Source organism: Bubalus kerabau, chromosome 16 (assembly GCF_029407905.1).
Source record: "Bubalus kerabau isolate K-KA32 ecotype Philippines breed swamp buffalo chromosome 16, PCC_UOA_SB_1v2, whole genome shotgun sequence".
Taxonomy (NCBI): domain Eukaryota; kingdom Metazoa; phylum Chordata; class Mammalia; order Artiodactyla; family Bovidae; genus Bubalus; species Bubalus kerabau.
Window position 1 is genome coordinate 9,309,650 of NC_073639.1, and position 13,586 is coordinate 9,323,235.

At 37.9% G+C, this 13,586-nt stretch overlaps 1 protein-coding gene and 1 non-coding gene across 12 annotated transcripts in view; one reads left to right on the plus strand and one right to left on the minus strand.

The window, feature by feature from the left end:
• FBXW7 (F-box and WD repeat domain containing 7) overlaps nucleotides 1-13,586 on the plus strand; it is a 230,246-nt gene that overhangs the window by 110,641 nt on the left and 106,019 nt on the right. For 3 of the 11 annotated variants that reach the window (XM_055549477.1, XM_055549482.1, XM_055549481.1), the window contains one exon: nucleotides 427-477. The exons of the other annotated variants lie outside the window; for them this stretch is intronic. The gene's annotated coding sequence lies outside the window, so the exon portion shown is untranslated. The remainder of the gene's footprint in view (nucleotides 1-426; nucleotides 478-13,586) is intronic. 11 annotated transcript variants of the gene reach the window in all.
• On the minus strand, nucleotides 6,308-6,414 carry LOC129630469 (U6 spliceosomal RNA). Its single transcript, XR_008703725.1, has one exon. It is a non-coding gene; the product is annotated as a U6 spliceosomal RNA (small nuclear RNA).

Genomic DNA, 13,586 nt, shown 5'->3' on the forward strand with positions numbered 1-13,586 from the left:
TTGCTTCAGTTGTGTCCAACTCTGTGCGACCCCATGGACTGCAGCCTACCAGGCTTCTCCATCCATGGGATTCTCCAGGCAAGAACACTGGAGTGGGTTGCCATTTCCTTCTCCATATGTCTCCCTAGATACTGTTGTTTAATCTTGACCATTTAAAAAAGGAATTACTGTTTCTTATTTTTAAATATTATAAAGTAATTATTTAATTAACATTTAAATATTTAAATTATTGAAATACTTTTAATAAAAATAAACAGTAAAGATATTGTTTAATCTTGACCATTTAAAAAAAGTTACTGTTTCTTTAAATCTATTTCAATCTACAGATTTATATGCTATACCTTTCTTAAAATGTATCTGTTTGATCTGTTTTTCATAGTCTGGATTTGACTAATTGTATCCTTTTTAATTTCTTCAAATTGGCAGCTGGATTCAGAGGCTTTATTAGGCTTGGTTTGATCCCTCTGTGATGGCATGGTGAGTTATTTCCGTAGGAGTCACCTAGTGTCTAATGTCCTTCCTTTTATGATGTTAGCAGCTGTTGATATTCAGGGCTCCGTCCATTAATTTATTGAAATTAAAATGTTAGCATTCTAATTCTCTCATTTCTTTTTCATTTACTAACATAATTTTATAAAGGAATACTTTCCCTGATGTACTGTTTGATTCCTTAGTGCTCTGGTTCATTTAGAAAGGTAGTAATGGTGTATTATTCCAGCATATACTGGTTTAGCTATAAGGACCATATTTGAAAGCCAAAACCCTATAAATTGTGAGTGGTAGTTAAATAATTGTAATTAAATATTTTTAATTAGAGGGAGAATAAAAATGTATCTTCTGGAGTTTGCCCAAACTCATGTCCATGGAATCATTGATGCCATCCAGTCGTCTCATCCCGTGTGTTGCCCGCTTCTCCTCCTGCCTTCAGTCTTGTCCAGCATCAGAGTCTTTTCCAATGAGTCAGCTCTTCACATCAGGGGGCCAGAGTATTACAGATTCAGCATCTGTCCTCCCAGTGAATGTTCAGGATTATAGAGAGCAATATGTTGTTGTTTAGTTGCTAAGTTGTGTCCGACTTTTGTGACCCCATGAACTGTAGCCCACCAGGTTCCCCGTCCACAAAATTTCCCAGGCAAGAATACTGGCATGGGTTGCTGTTTCTTTCTCTAGGAAATCTTCCTGACCCAGAGATCGAACCCTAGCCTCCTGCATTGACAGGCAGATTCTTTACTGCTGAACCACCAGGGAAGCCCATAGATAACAATATAGACAGATATAAGTACATCATGCTCAGCTGAAAAAGCAGACAGAAACAAACCCTCCAAAGAGACACAAGTTATATAAGAGTATAAACTATATTATGTGATTTATATAGATTTCAGAAACAGGCAAAATTAATCAATGGTGTTAAAAGTCATAGTTCCTCTTGTGGGTGAAGATAGATTTAAGTACATAATGGATTCCCAAGAGGGATTTCTAGGGTGTTAGAATGTTCTTTTTTAGAAATTAATTTTAGCTTTATTGAGGTCTGAAAAAAAGTGAAAAGTGTTAGTCACTCGTGTCTGACTCTTTGCGACCCCATGGACTATAGCCCACCAGGCCTCTCTGTTCATGGGGTTCTCCAGGCAAGAATACTAAACTGGGTAGCCATTCTTTTATCCAGGGCATCTTCTTGACCCAGGGATCGAACCAGGGTCTCCTGTATTGCAGGCAGATTCTTTACCATCTGAATTGCCAGGGAAGCTATAGTTGACATCTAAAATTATAAGATTTAAACTGTGTATAGTGGTGATTTTATATATTAATATATATTCATTGTGAATGAATTTCCCCATATAGTTAATTAACACATCGAAGGTGTTCCTGGTGGCTCAGTGGTAAATAATCCGCCTGCCAGTGCAAGAGACATGGGTTTGATGGCTGGATCGGGAAGATCCCCTGGAGAAGGAAATGGCAACTCCTTTAGTATTCTTGCCTGGGAGATCCCATGGACAGAGGAGTCTGGTGAGCTATAGTCCATTCGGTTACAAAAGAGTCGGACATGACTTAGAGACTAAACAACAACGATACCTCACCTTACTTATTTCTCTCTCTTTTTTCCATGAGAACATTTAAGTTCTACTCCATCAGCAAATTTCAATTCTCTAATACAGTGTTGTCTACTTTAGTCATCCTGATTTACGTTAAATCTGCAGACATCATTAATCTTACAGCTGAAAGCTGCTTTCTTCTTACCAGCCTTGCTTGGCATTCACGTTTCTTCTCTGTTTCTGTGAGTTTGGTTTTTTTTGTTTAAGGTTCCACAGTTTTACCCATTCATCCATTGGTGGACGCTTAGGTTGATCCCCTATCTTAGCGTTGGTGAATAATGGACCTAGGATGCAGATATCTCTTCAGTATCCTGTTTTCATCTCTTTTGGATGTGTACCCAGAAGTGGGATTTCTGGAGCATATGGTGCTGCTTTCCACAGGAGCTGTACCAGTTTGCATTCCCACCAGTAGTGTACAATAGATCTGTTCTTCACCCCCACCCCCACCGCCCCGCCCCAACACTCCTGTTGTAACCTTTGAACTGCTTTGGTTTTGAAGAGACTCACCCTAACCTTGTAAGTAGTATACCCAAATTGAGTTAAGAATTGAATTGCATATCTCTAAGAAAGATGCTAATCTTCTATGTCATACCTAACTCATGATGAAGTAACCTATTTTGACATGTTCTAAAAGTTGATAACAGAAGGTTATTTATTAGCTAATAAGAATAACATATTAAGTGCTCACCATGTGTCAGGCACATCTTAAAACATTTTACATGCATTATCTCGCTAATCCTCAAAATAACTCTGTGAGGTAGAGGTGCCATTTTAAATTCCCTTTTGCAAATGAGATAACTGAGATTAAAGGCACTGGGTGATATGTCCAAGTTTATATAGCTTAATAGTGCTAGAAGTAAAATCTGTATTGTCATCTACTGCTGAACATGGGCTCTTAACCACTGGGTTTTATGACCTCAGTTTTATGCAGCTGTTTTCACTGTCGATTTGGCTTTGACCAAATGGACAGCTGACCCACTCACTATTCCTGTTCCTAATTGGAAGAAATATGAGAAAGGAGAATGGGCCTTATCTTAAGAAGGGGCTTTTTTGTTTTAAAAACATTTTAATTAACTTATTTTTAATTGAAGGGTAATTGGTTCACAGATACTGTGTTGGTTTTTGCCGTATTTCAACATGAATCAACCATAGGTATGCATATGTCCTCTGCCTCTTCAACCTACCTCCCACCCCATCCCAGCCATCTAGGGGGTCACAGGGCCTGGGCTTGAGCTGTCTGCATCGTGCAGCAGATCCCCACTGGCTGTCTGTTTCACACATGGTAGTGTGTGCGATTCCATGCTGCTGTCTCGGCGCATCCCCCACTCCTCACACCATGCCCACCACTCTGTTCTCTGTCTTCATCTCTGTTCCTGCCCTGCAGATTGATTCATCACTGCCGTTTCTCTAGATTCCATATATATGCTTTACTAGATGATACTTGTTTTTCTCTTTCTGACTTACATCACTCTGTCTAACAGGCTCTAGGTTCATCTACCTCATTAGAACTCTCTCAAATGCATTCTAAATACGGGTGAGTAATATTCCATTGCATGTATGTACCACTGCTTCTTTATGCATCCATCTGTTGATGGGCATCTAGGTTGCTTCCATATCCCAGCTATTGTAATAGTGCTGCAGTGAACATTGAGGTACATGTGTCTTGTTTGTTTATGGTTTTCTCAGGGTGTATGCCCAGTAGTGGGATTGCTGGGTCATATGGTGATTTTATTCCTAGTTTTTTAAGGACTCTCCATACTGTTCTTCATAGTGGCTGTATCAATTTACATTCCCACCAACAGTGCAAGAGGGTTCTTTTTGCTCCACACCCTCTCCAGCATTTGTTGTTTGTAGATTTTTTTTGACGATGGCTGTCCTAACTGATGTGAGGTGATATCTCATTGTAGTTTTGATTTGCATTTCTCTGATAATGAGTGATGTTGAGCATCTTTTCATGTGTTTATTAGCCATCTGTACGTCTTCTTTGGAGAAACGTCTGTTTAGGTCTTTTGCCCACGTTTTGTTTGGGTTGTTTGTTTTTCTGGTATTGATTTGCATGAGCTGCTTGTGTATTTTGGAGATAAATCCTTTGTCAGTTGTTTCATTTGCTCTTATTTTCTCCCATTCTGAGAGCTGTCTTTTCACCTTGTTTATAGTTTCCTTTACTGTCCTTTTAAGTTTAATTAGGTTCCACTTGTTTATTTTTGTTTTTATTTCCATTACTCTAGAAGGTGGGCCATAGATGATCTTGCTGTGATTTATGTCATAGAGTATTCTGCTATATTTTCCTCTAAGCGTTTTATAGTTTCTGGTCTTACATTTAAGTCTGTTATCCATTTTGAGTTTATCTTTGTGTATGGTGTTAGGAAGTGTTCTGATTTCCTTCTTTTACATGTAGCTGTCCAGTTTTCCCAGCACCACTATTGAAGAGAGTATCATTTCTCCATTGTATAGTCTTGCCTCTTTGTCAAAGATAAGGTGTCCATAGGGTGTGGGTTTATCTCTGGGCTTTCTGTCTTGTTCCATTGGTCTATATTTCTGTTTTTGTGCCAGTTTTGTGCTGTCTTGATGACTGTAACTTTGTAGTATGGTCTGAAGTGAGGAAGCTTGATTTCTTCCAGCTCCATTCTTCTTTCTCAAGATTGCTTTGGCTATTCAGGATCATTTGTGTTTCCATACGAATTGTGAAATTTTTTGTTCTAGTTCTGTGAAAAATGCCATTGGTAATTTGATAGGGATCTCATCGAATGTGTAGATTGCATTTGGTAGTATAGTCATTTTCACAATATTGATTCTTCCAATCCGGGAACATGGAGTATCTCTCCATCTGTTTATGTTGTCTTTGATTTATTTCATCAGTGTCTTACAATTTTTGGTATACAGTTCTTTTGTGTCCTTAGGTAGGTTTATTCCTAGATATTTTATTCTTTTTGTTGCAGTGGTAAATGGGGTTGTTTCCTTACTTTCTCTTTCTGATTTTTTGTTGTTAGTGTATAAGAATGCAAGTTCTTATTTCTGTGTATTGATTTTGTGTCCTGCAACTTTGCTAAATTCATTGATTTGCTCTAGTAATCTTTGATAGAATCCTTAGGATTTTCCATGTATAGTATCACGTCATCTGCAAATGAGTTTTACTTCTTTTTTCCAATCTGGATTCCTTTTATTTCTTTTTTTTCTCTGATTGTTGTAGTTAGGACTTATGAAACTACAATAATAGTAGTTTATTATGTTGAATAATAGTGGAGAGAGTGGGCACCCTTGTCTTGTTCCTGATCTTAGAGGGAATGCTTTCAGTTTTTCACCATTGAGAATGTTTGCTGTGGGTTTATCATATATAGCCTTTATTATGTTGAGGTAGGTTCCTTCTATGCCCATCTTTTGAAGAGCTTTTATCATAAATGGATGCTGAATTTTGTCGACAGCTTTTCTACATCTATTGAAATGATCATATGGCTTTTATCTTTCAGTTGTTAATATGGTGTATCATATTGATTGATTTGCATGTATTGAGGAATCTTTGCATACCTGAGATAAACCCAACTTGATCGTTTTAGTGTTGTTGAATTGTTTGCTAAGGATTTCTGTGTCTATTTTCATCAGTGATACTGGCCTATAATTTTCTTTTTTTGTGAAGTCTTTATCTGGTTTTGGTATCGGGGTGATGGTGACCATGTAGAATGAGATTGGAAATGTTTCTTCCTCTGAAATTTTTTGGAAGAGTTTGAGAAAGATAGGCATTAGCTCTTTTCTAAATGTTTGGTGAAATTCACCTGTGAAGCCAGCTGGTACTGACCTTTTGCTTTCTGAGAGATTGTTTAAATCAGAGTTTCGGTGTCAGTGCTTGTGATTGGCTTCTTCATAGCTACTGTTTCTTCCTGGTTCAGTCTTGGCAGGTGGAATTTTTCTAAGAATATATGCGTTTCTTCCAGGTTGTTCATTTTATTGGCATGTAGTTGCTCATAATAGTTTCTTATGATCCTTTGTATTTCTGCACTGTCTGTTATAGCCTCTCCTGTTTCATTTCTAATTTTGTTGATTTGATTCTTCTCTTTTTCTTGTTTCTTGATGAATCTGGTAATGGTTTGTCAATTTTGTTTATCTTCTCAAAGAACCAGCTTTTAGTTTTATTAATCTTTACTATTGTTTCTTTCATTTCTTTTTCATTTATTTCTGCTCTGATATTTATGATGTCTTTACTTCTGCTAACTTTGGGGTTTAAAAATATGGAATACTTCACAAGTTTGCGTGCCATCCTTGCACTGGGGCCATGCTAATCTTCTCTGTATTGTTCAAATTTTAGTACACGTGTTGCTGAAGTGAGCACAAGAAGGGCTTTTATATTGAGGAGATAGTTGTAATGTGTTGTGTTACTGTCACTTGTGACCTTTTTGTTTTTCTTGGTGCTTCAGGATTTTTATTATGTTGGAGGTCGGTCTAGTGGAATGAACATAAACCTTGGCTCAGACATAGCTGAATTTCAAACATGTTACTAAATCTTACTGACTGTAAACATTCAGGCAAATGACCTTAATCCAAGGCTGTTTCCTGTTTTATAAAATGGGAATAATGATGTCAGGATTGTAGATTAAATGAATGTGTTGTACATAGCATAGTGTTAGCTCCTAGTAGACACTCTGGGGGAAAAGGCAATGGCAACGCACTCCAGTACTCTTGCCTGGAAAATCCCATGGACGGAGGAGCCTGGTAGGCTGCAGTCCACGAGGTTGCTAAGAATCGGGTACAACTGAGCGACTTCACTTTCACTTTCGTGCATTGGAGAAGGAAATGGCAACCCACTCCAGTATTCTTGCCTGGAGAATCCCAGGGACAGAGGAGCCTAGTGGGCTGCTGTCTGTGGGGTCGCACAGAGTTGGACACGACTGAAGCGACTTAGCAGCAGCAGCAGCAGCAGCAGCAGCAAACACTCTGGGAATGTTTGCTGATGACATGAATGTAGTGGAAGTATCTTTACTAATTTGAATATTTTAAAAAAATAACAAAACAGGCTTCTGAGAAACCTGTAAGATTCCCTACTAATATTTTATTTTTTATATCTGGAGTAATTGAATTGCTGTAGTAGAAAAACAAAGACATATTTTATGGCTTTCAATTAATTATTACTATCCTTTTGACTTAACCCTCTACTTTTGTCTAGGGGAAAGGAATAACTTCAGTGTGAAGGATTCCTATCCAGGAACTTGGAAGTTCTAAGAAACATTCCTTCAAATAAATCTGAAAATCATTAGTTCTGGAGAGCAGTGATAACCATTGTTATTGACTTCCCAGTTATTTGAATGGCTGAGTTTAGTGGTAAAATCCTTATTCCGTCGTCACTGTGATAAGGAATTCAAGTTGTGACTAACCCACAAGGCTGCCTCTTAGTTTTAGATTGAGTGTACAACACAGCATTGTTTGTACTGAAATTGAGGGTGTTTGGAAGTTTGAGAATGTTGTACAACTACTGCCTTGTTAGGTTTGCCCAGAAATGCTGTTCTATAACCTGAAAAATTTTAAAAATTTCTCATCTGAAAAATTACAGGTCATTACGTAAGGATCTAGTTTACTGATTTAATCATTATTACAGTGTTGCTTTATTTTCATGTACACAGAAAAGGTCTTTGTAAGAAAATCATACTTCTTACTGTTTAAAAAATAATAGCTTAGTCATTACTAAAAAAGGAAGAATGGTTTTGAGTGAATTATATTTGTTTCTTCTTGAATTTATGATTGGGCTGCTTCTTATAATTAAGGTGGCGTACCTGGTAAAGAATCCACTGCAATGCAGGAGACCTGGATTCGATCCCTGGGTTGGGAAGATCCCCTGGAGAAAGGAAAAGCTACCCACTCTGGTATTCTGGCCTGGAGAATTCCATGGGCTGTGTAGTCCATGGGGTCGCAAAGAGTTGTACAAAACTGAGTGACTTTCACTTTCACTGTTGTTTCTTTGTTTCTTGGTATTAGTAGTGGTGATGGTTTTTGCTTTTTTTTTTTTTTTTTGCTTTTTCAGTCACTATAGACATTGGTGCGGAGAAGGCAATGGCACCCCACTCCAGTACTCTTGCCTGGAAAATCCCATGGATGGAGGAGCCTGGTGGGCTACAGTCCATGGGGTGGCTGAGAGTCGGACACGACTGAGCGACTTCACTTTCACTTTTCACTTTCCTGCATTGGAGAAGGAAATGGCAACCCACTCCAGTGTTCTTGCTTGGAGAATCCCAGGGACGGGGGAGCCTGGTGGGCTGCCGTCTATGGGGTCGCACAGAGTCGGACACAACTGAAGTGACTTAGCAGCAGCAGCATAGACATTGGTGAGCAGTGATACAAACAGGCTAGACTGAAGTTTATTTTACTTGGTTTCAACTATAATTATGTAACTTTTAGAAGTTTATTTATTTATTTTTAATCCACATACCTTACAAAGGTCTAGCTAGAGCAGATGTTTATCTCATTTTTTATAAACAGTATCTTTTTAACTCTGTTGTTTAGATGCATGGTTTATGTCTTTGGTCAGCATTGTGTCCCCAGTGCCTGGCACATGTTAGAGTTTAAATCTTGTGTTTTTTCAATTCAAATACACATTTTGTGAAGACACCTTGTGTGCAGTGCATTCAGGCAGTATCTTCCCCCACTGTGTCCACTTAGCCTTCCTGCCAGGAATTTGAAGAGGAAGATGGAGTGATTGTTTCTGAGAGTCTACCTGTGAACAGTGTTTCTCTGGCAAATTTATCTAAAGAAGGTCATTGTTTTGCCTGAGAGCAAGAAAAGAAATCCAGGCAAGAGTTACCTGGGTTCTAATTGTATAGATACTGACTGGAACTTCCCAGGGACCCAGGCGGGAGATCAAGCAACAGCAGATGAGAGCAGGATCCCTAAATTTATAAAAAGCAAATAACAGGATGACATTCTTTACCACGTGTGGTTTACTACAGTTGCCATGCTAAAAATATGCTCTCCAAGATGGGAACCCTGTTTAAAAAACAGACTCACCAGTTTTCTATAGACAATCCATTTTCTATATTATAGTGGTATGCTTTTTCTGAAGTTTAAAACCTTGTAAAAATGATAGTGAGGCAGAGTAGAGGCCAAAGGTAAAAGATTTGAGTCGGTGCTTGCTCATTGTGATGGTGTTGAGACTTTTCTTAAAGATGCTGATTTATTTCTGAAATTAGCAGATTCTGGCTTTCTTTCATCCTGTGATCACTGGCTCTGTAGGTGGTGGCTTCAGATGTTTCCTCTAGTGTGGTTGCTTATGTGGCCACATCGTATTCTTCATCCAAATTCTCTCTACTTGCCACAGGATGTTTCAGGATTTGTTGCTATCTTATCACCTATGGGCCCAGAGCAAAGACCTAAGCCTTGTTCAGCCTCTAACAGTCTTATATTGGGAGTCAAGGAAGGCAGAAAGGTTTTTGCATTGTCTTCAGTTAATTGTACATTTTTAATTGAGGTGCTTTTATCTAAAGTGAAATGTACAGATGAATTTTGACAAATGTATATACTTATGTATATGTAACCATAACCAGTACCTCTTTTGACATAGAATATTTCTATCACTCCCCATATTTCCCTCATGCTCATTCCATTCAGTCCACACTTAGGCAGCTACTGTTGTGATTATTATCACTGTAGATTAGTTCTGTGTATTTGTAAATGTCATATAAGTAGAAGTACATAGTGTTGCTTTTTCTGTTTGACTTCTTTCGTTCAACATACTGTGTCATCCGTGTTGTTGCATGTATCAGAGTGCATTCTTTTTTGTCTCTGTGTACTATTTCATTGTACAGATACAATTCAGTATATCCATTCTTCTGCTGGTGAATATTTGAGTTGTCTTCAGTTTTGGCTGTTCTGAATAAAGCTGTTATAATACAAGCATTCTTGTACTGACCTTTCTGGTAGACGTCTCTCTTGGTTAGGTACCTAGGAGTGTATGTGCTAGCCCAAAGGGTGTGTGTTTTTATAAGAAACCACCAAGGGGTTTTCTCCGGCGGTGAGACTGTTTTATAAGCCTAGGAGCCAAGTACAAGAGTTTCAGTTGTTTCCTGTTTCCCCAACATTTGGTGGTGTTTGGTTGCTTTTAATTTTAGTAATTCTTGTGAATGAGAAGTTGTTTTTGCATGTGATTTAATTTGCATTTCCTTGATGGCTGAGGTTATTGAGTACATTTTCATATGTTTATCAACTGTCTAATAGTCACCTATTAGAGGGTAAATAGTCAACTATTTGTGTTTTACCCATTTTTTCCACTTTTTAAATATTTGAATGGTGAACAGCTGAATTACAATATTGACTGAATTCTGTGATCATTTACCTTTCTAACCCAGATTTCAGCTTTCATATCCAAACCTGACACCCTTCTTGCTCCAAGCAGTGATGATAACCACTCTACCTAAAAGACTTGTGGAAGTGAAGTGCAAGTCACTCAGTCGTGTCCAGTTCTTTGCAACCCCATGGACTATACTGTCCATGAAGTTCTCCAGGCCAGAATAGTGGAGTGGGTGGCCATTCCCTTCTCCAGGGGATCTTCCCAACCCAGAGATTGAACCCAGGTTCCTCGTATCATAGATGGATTCTTTACCAACTGAGCCACAAGGGAAGCACCGAAAGACTTGTAGGAGATATTCTGCACAGTCGTCGAGATTTTTCAGTAGACTTCAGTCTTAAACTATCACAAAGAAATAGAAATATCTACTAACAACTTTAGATGGACACTTATAGTTTTATGTTTTAAAAATCTGTAATCACCAAGCTTTTTAGTTTATAGGCTGTGAGAAAAGTTATTGAATATAAAGGCAGACCAGTGTGTACTGAAGCTGGATGGAAGTGAGACCAGATTAGGTGTGTCTTACGTACTGTGCTTAGGAGTTTAGGTTTATCCTACAGAGCAGTAGTTTTCAGAAGTTCTGCAGAGTCACCCGAGGGTTGCTGATTCTCTCTGTGCACGCTGTTTCTCTTCTCCCCTGCTCTCTCTTTACCTGTTCAATGCTTTTCTCTCATTTGAACAAAGCGTTCAGCATGTAAAAAGTTTAGCAACTGCTGCTAAGTTGTTGACATTTCCTGTTCTGGCAGCAGTATAGAGGGTAGATGAGAGGGGCAGGAGACAATGACAGGGAGATTATTAGGGACGCTATTCAAATCGTTTGGGCAAGAAGCAGAGAGCATGTGCTTATTAAACAGTAATAGAAAGGTGGGATCCAGTGTAAGGCTATTTAAGAGGTGGACTCAGGTAGACTTAGGGATGAAGTAAGTGGGTGACAGAGATGTGGGGACAGGCAAGGGTAGTTTGTAACAGATGATGGGAAGCAGGATAATATCCAGATTTCTCCTTTTCCCCCTTATTTAACATTCAGAAAAGTTCCAAGTACAGTACTAAGAATTTATTTTGCCCCAGAACCGTTTGATAAGTCGTCAGAATGATGTTGTCACCCTCAGACACTTGAGTATGTATTTCTTATAAACAGGGACATTCTTCTGAATAACCACAATATAACCATTAAAATCAGGATGTTGGTATATTAGATTGTCTGTTCTTTAGACCCCATTTGAGTTTCACCAGTTGTTCAAACAGTATCTCGTATAAGGACAAGATTCCATTCAATATCATGTGTTGCATTTATTATCGTGTATCCAGAATAGTCCCTGATCTGTTTTTTTTTTTCCCCCCATCCCTTTAACTCCTGAAGATTGCAGGCCATTTTGAACTAGGACCCTTAATTTGAGTTTGTTTCCTGTTTCCTCATTTGTGGATTCAGTTCATGGATTTGTTGACAGGAATATCCCAGGAGTGATGCTGTGTTGCTCTCATTGCTTCCTATAAGTAAGCGTAATTTCAGTTTGTCCTAATACTGATATTCACTTCCAGCCTTCCTCTGTATTCTTACACTGGGGAAACACTTAAAATTTATTTTATCAATGATTCGCGGTAGCTTGAATAGTTAGGATGTAGATACAGTGATTCATTGGTAATTGTCAGTGCTCTTTTGAGTATAGAATGCTTTCCCCCCTGTGAACATGTTTATATTTGGCAAATTTATTAACCTCTTCTTTTTGTGTAGTTTCTTCCTTCCTACAAAGGATGTCAGCTCCAATTCAAGTTAATTGAGCAGACAGAGGAAATTCGTTTTTTCTTTTTTTTAAACTTTACCTTCTTAACCTTGTCCAAATAGGCCTTATCACAGATTTTTGCTATTTGAAATCCACATGAAATACCATACATGTAAGAGCATTCCTCCTTTCCGCCCCAGTATTCAGGACTAAACATTTTAGCCAACTTTTCTTGGGAAAAATACAACGCCCTGGTAATTAAGCTTCGCTTACTTTGACTTAATCTATTTTAGGGAATTCCCCTGTGGTCCAGTGGTTAGGACTTGTTGCTTTCACTGTTGAGGGCCTGGGTTCAATCCCTGGTCAGAGAACCAAGATCCCACAAGCCACACAGTGTGGCCAAAAAAAGAAAAGAGGTTAATCTCTTATCATTCCATGAATTTTGAGAACTCATAAGAAATGTAATACATTTCATGTAACTAGCTTAAACCAAAATGGGACTTAATTTTTCTTAATGTAGACTCAGCAGATTTAATTTAAATAAAGGTTGTAAATTAATTTTAACAACATGAAAATTTATTGACAGTGCTGAATAGTAAAGCAACCAAAACCATAAGCCAAAGTAATATGAATAAAAATATTGTCTAGACACAATTTTATATAAAACTTTGAAAAAGCATTTGCTTATTCAGTGACATGGTCAAGTTCAAATATAGGCCAACCAGTTAGAAAATTACTTCTTTTATTTCAAATATAGGCCAAACAGTTAGAAAATTACTTCTTTTATAGGCTCATATATGCTGAAAGTATTGTTTTTGAATCTTAAAAATTATATTTACCTCTTTATTATAAATTTACCTTTTTAATGTAAAAATTGTATTTATCTCATGTGCTTGGTTTTTGCTTTAGAAATACCATTCAGGGTCAAACATGAGATAAGCAAGCGCATACAAATTTTTCTTTCAACTGAAATGAGAGCAGTTTTTTAGCTTACTATTTTAAATGTTCACTGAATAAATAAAAGATTGTTCAAATGTATGAGAAGTTGAAACTGCAGCATAATGTTCATTGTTTCCTATGAATAGCAGGATATTCTTTTCTTCGCAGAAGTCCAGAACTTTTCTGTGCAGATCAGTAAAACTCATCTTGAATGTATTAGACTGCTGTTGCTTTTTTTGTTTGTTTTCAAGTCAGCTTCTCGCAATCAGATGATTCAGGAAAAGAGAACCTGTTCATTGATATACTTGTTTTGAAAGGGAACAAACCTGAGTTCAGTGTGTCCTGTGGCTTCCCCAGGTGGTTTCTCATGAGACTTGAGACTTGATACTTGCTGGTATCTTCTTCACTGGAGCTCCAGCAGCAGTGGAAACATTTCAAGTTTTCTTTTTTGTAACACAGTGTTTTCCAGAAGGGTATTTTCCTTTTAAATCCAAAAATCTTGTCCCTTGAAGT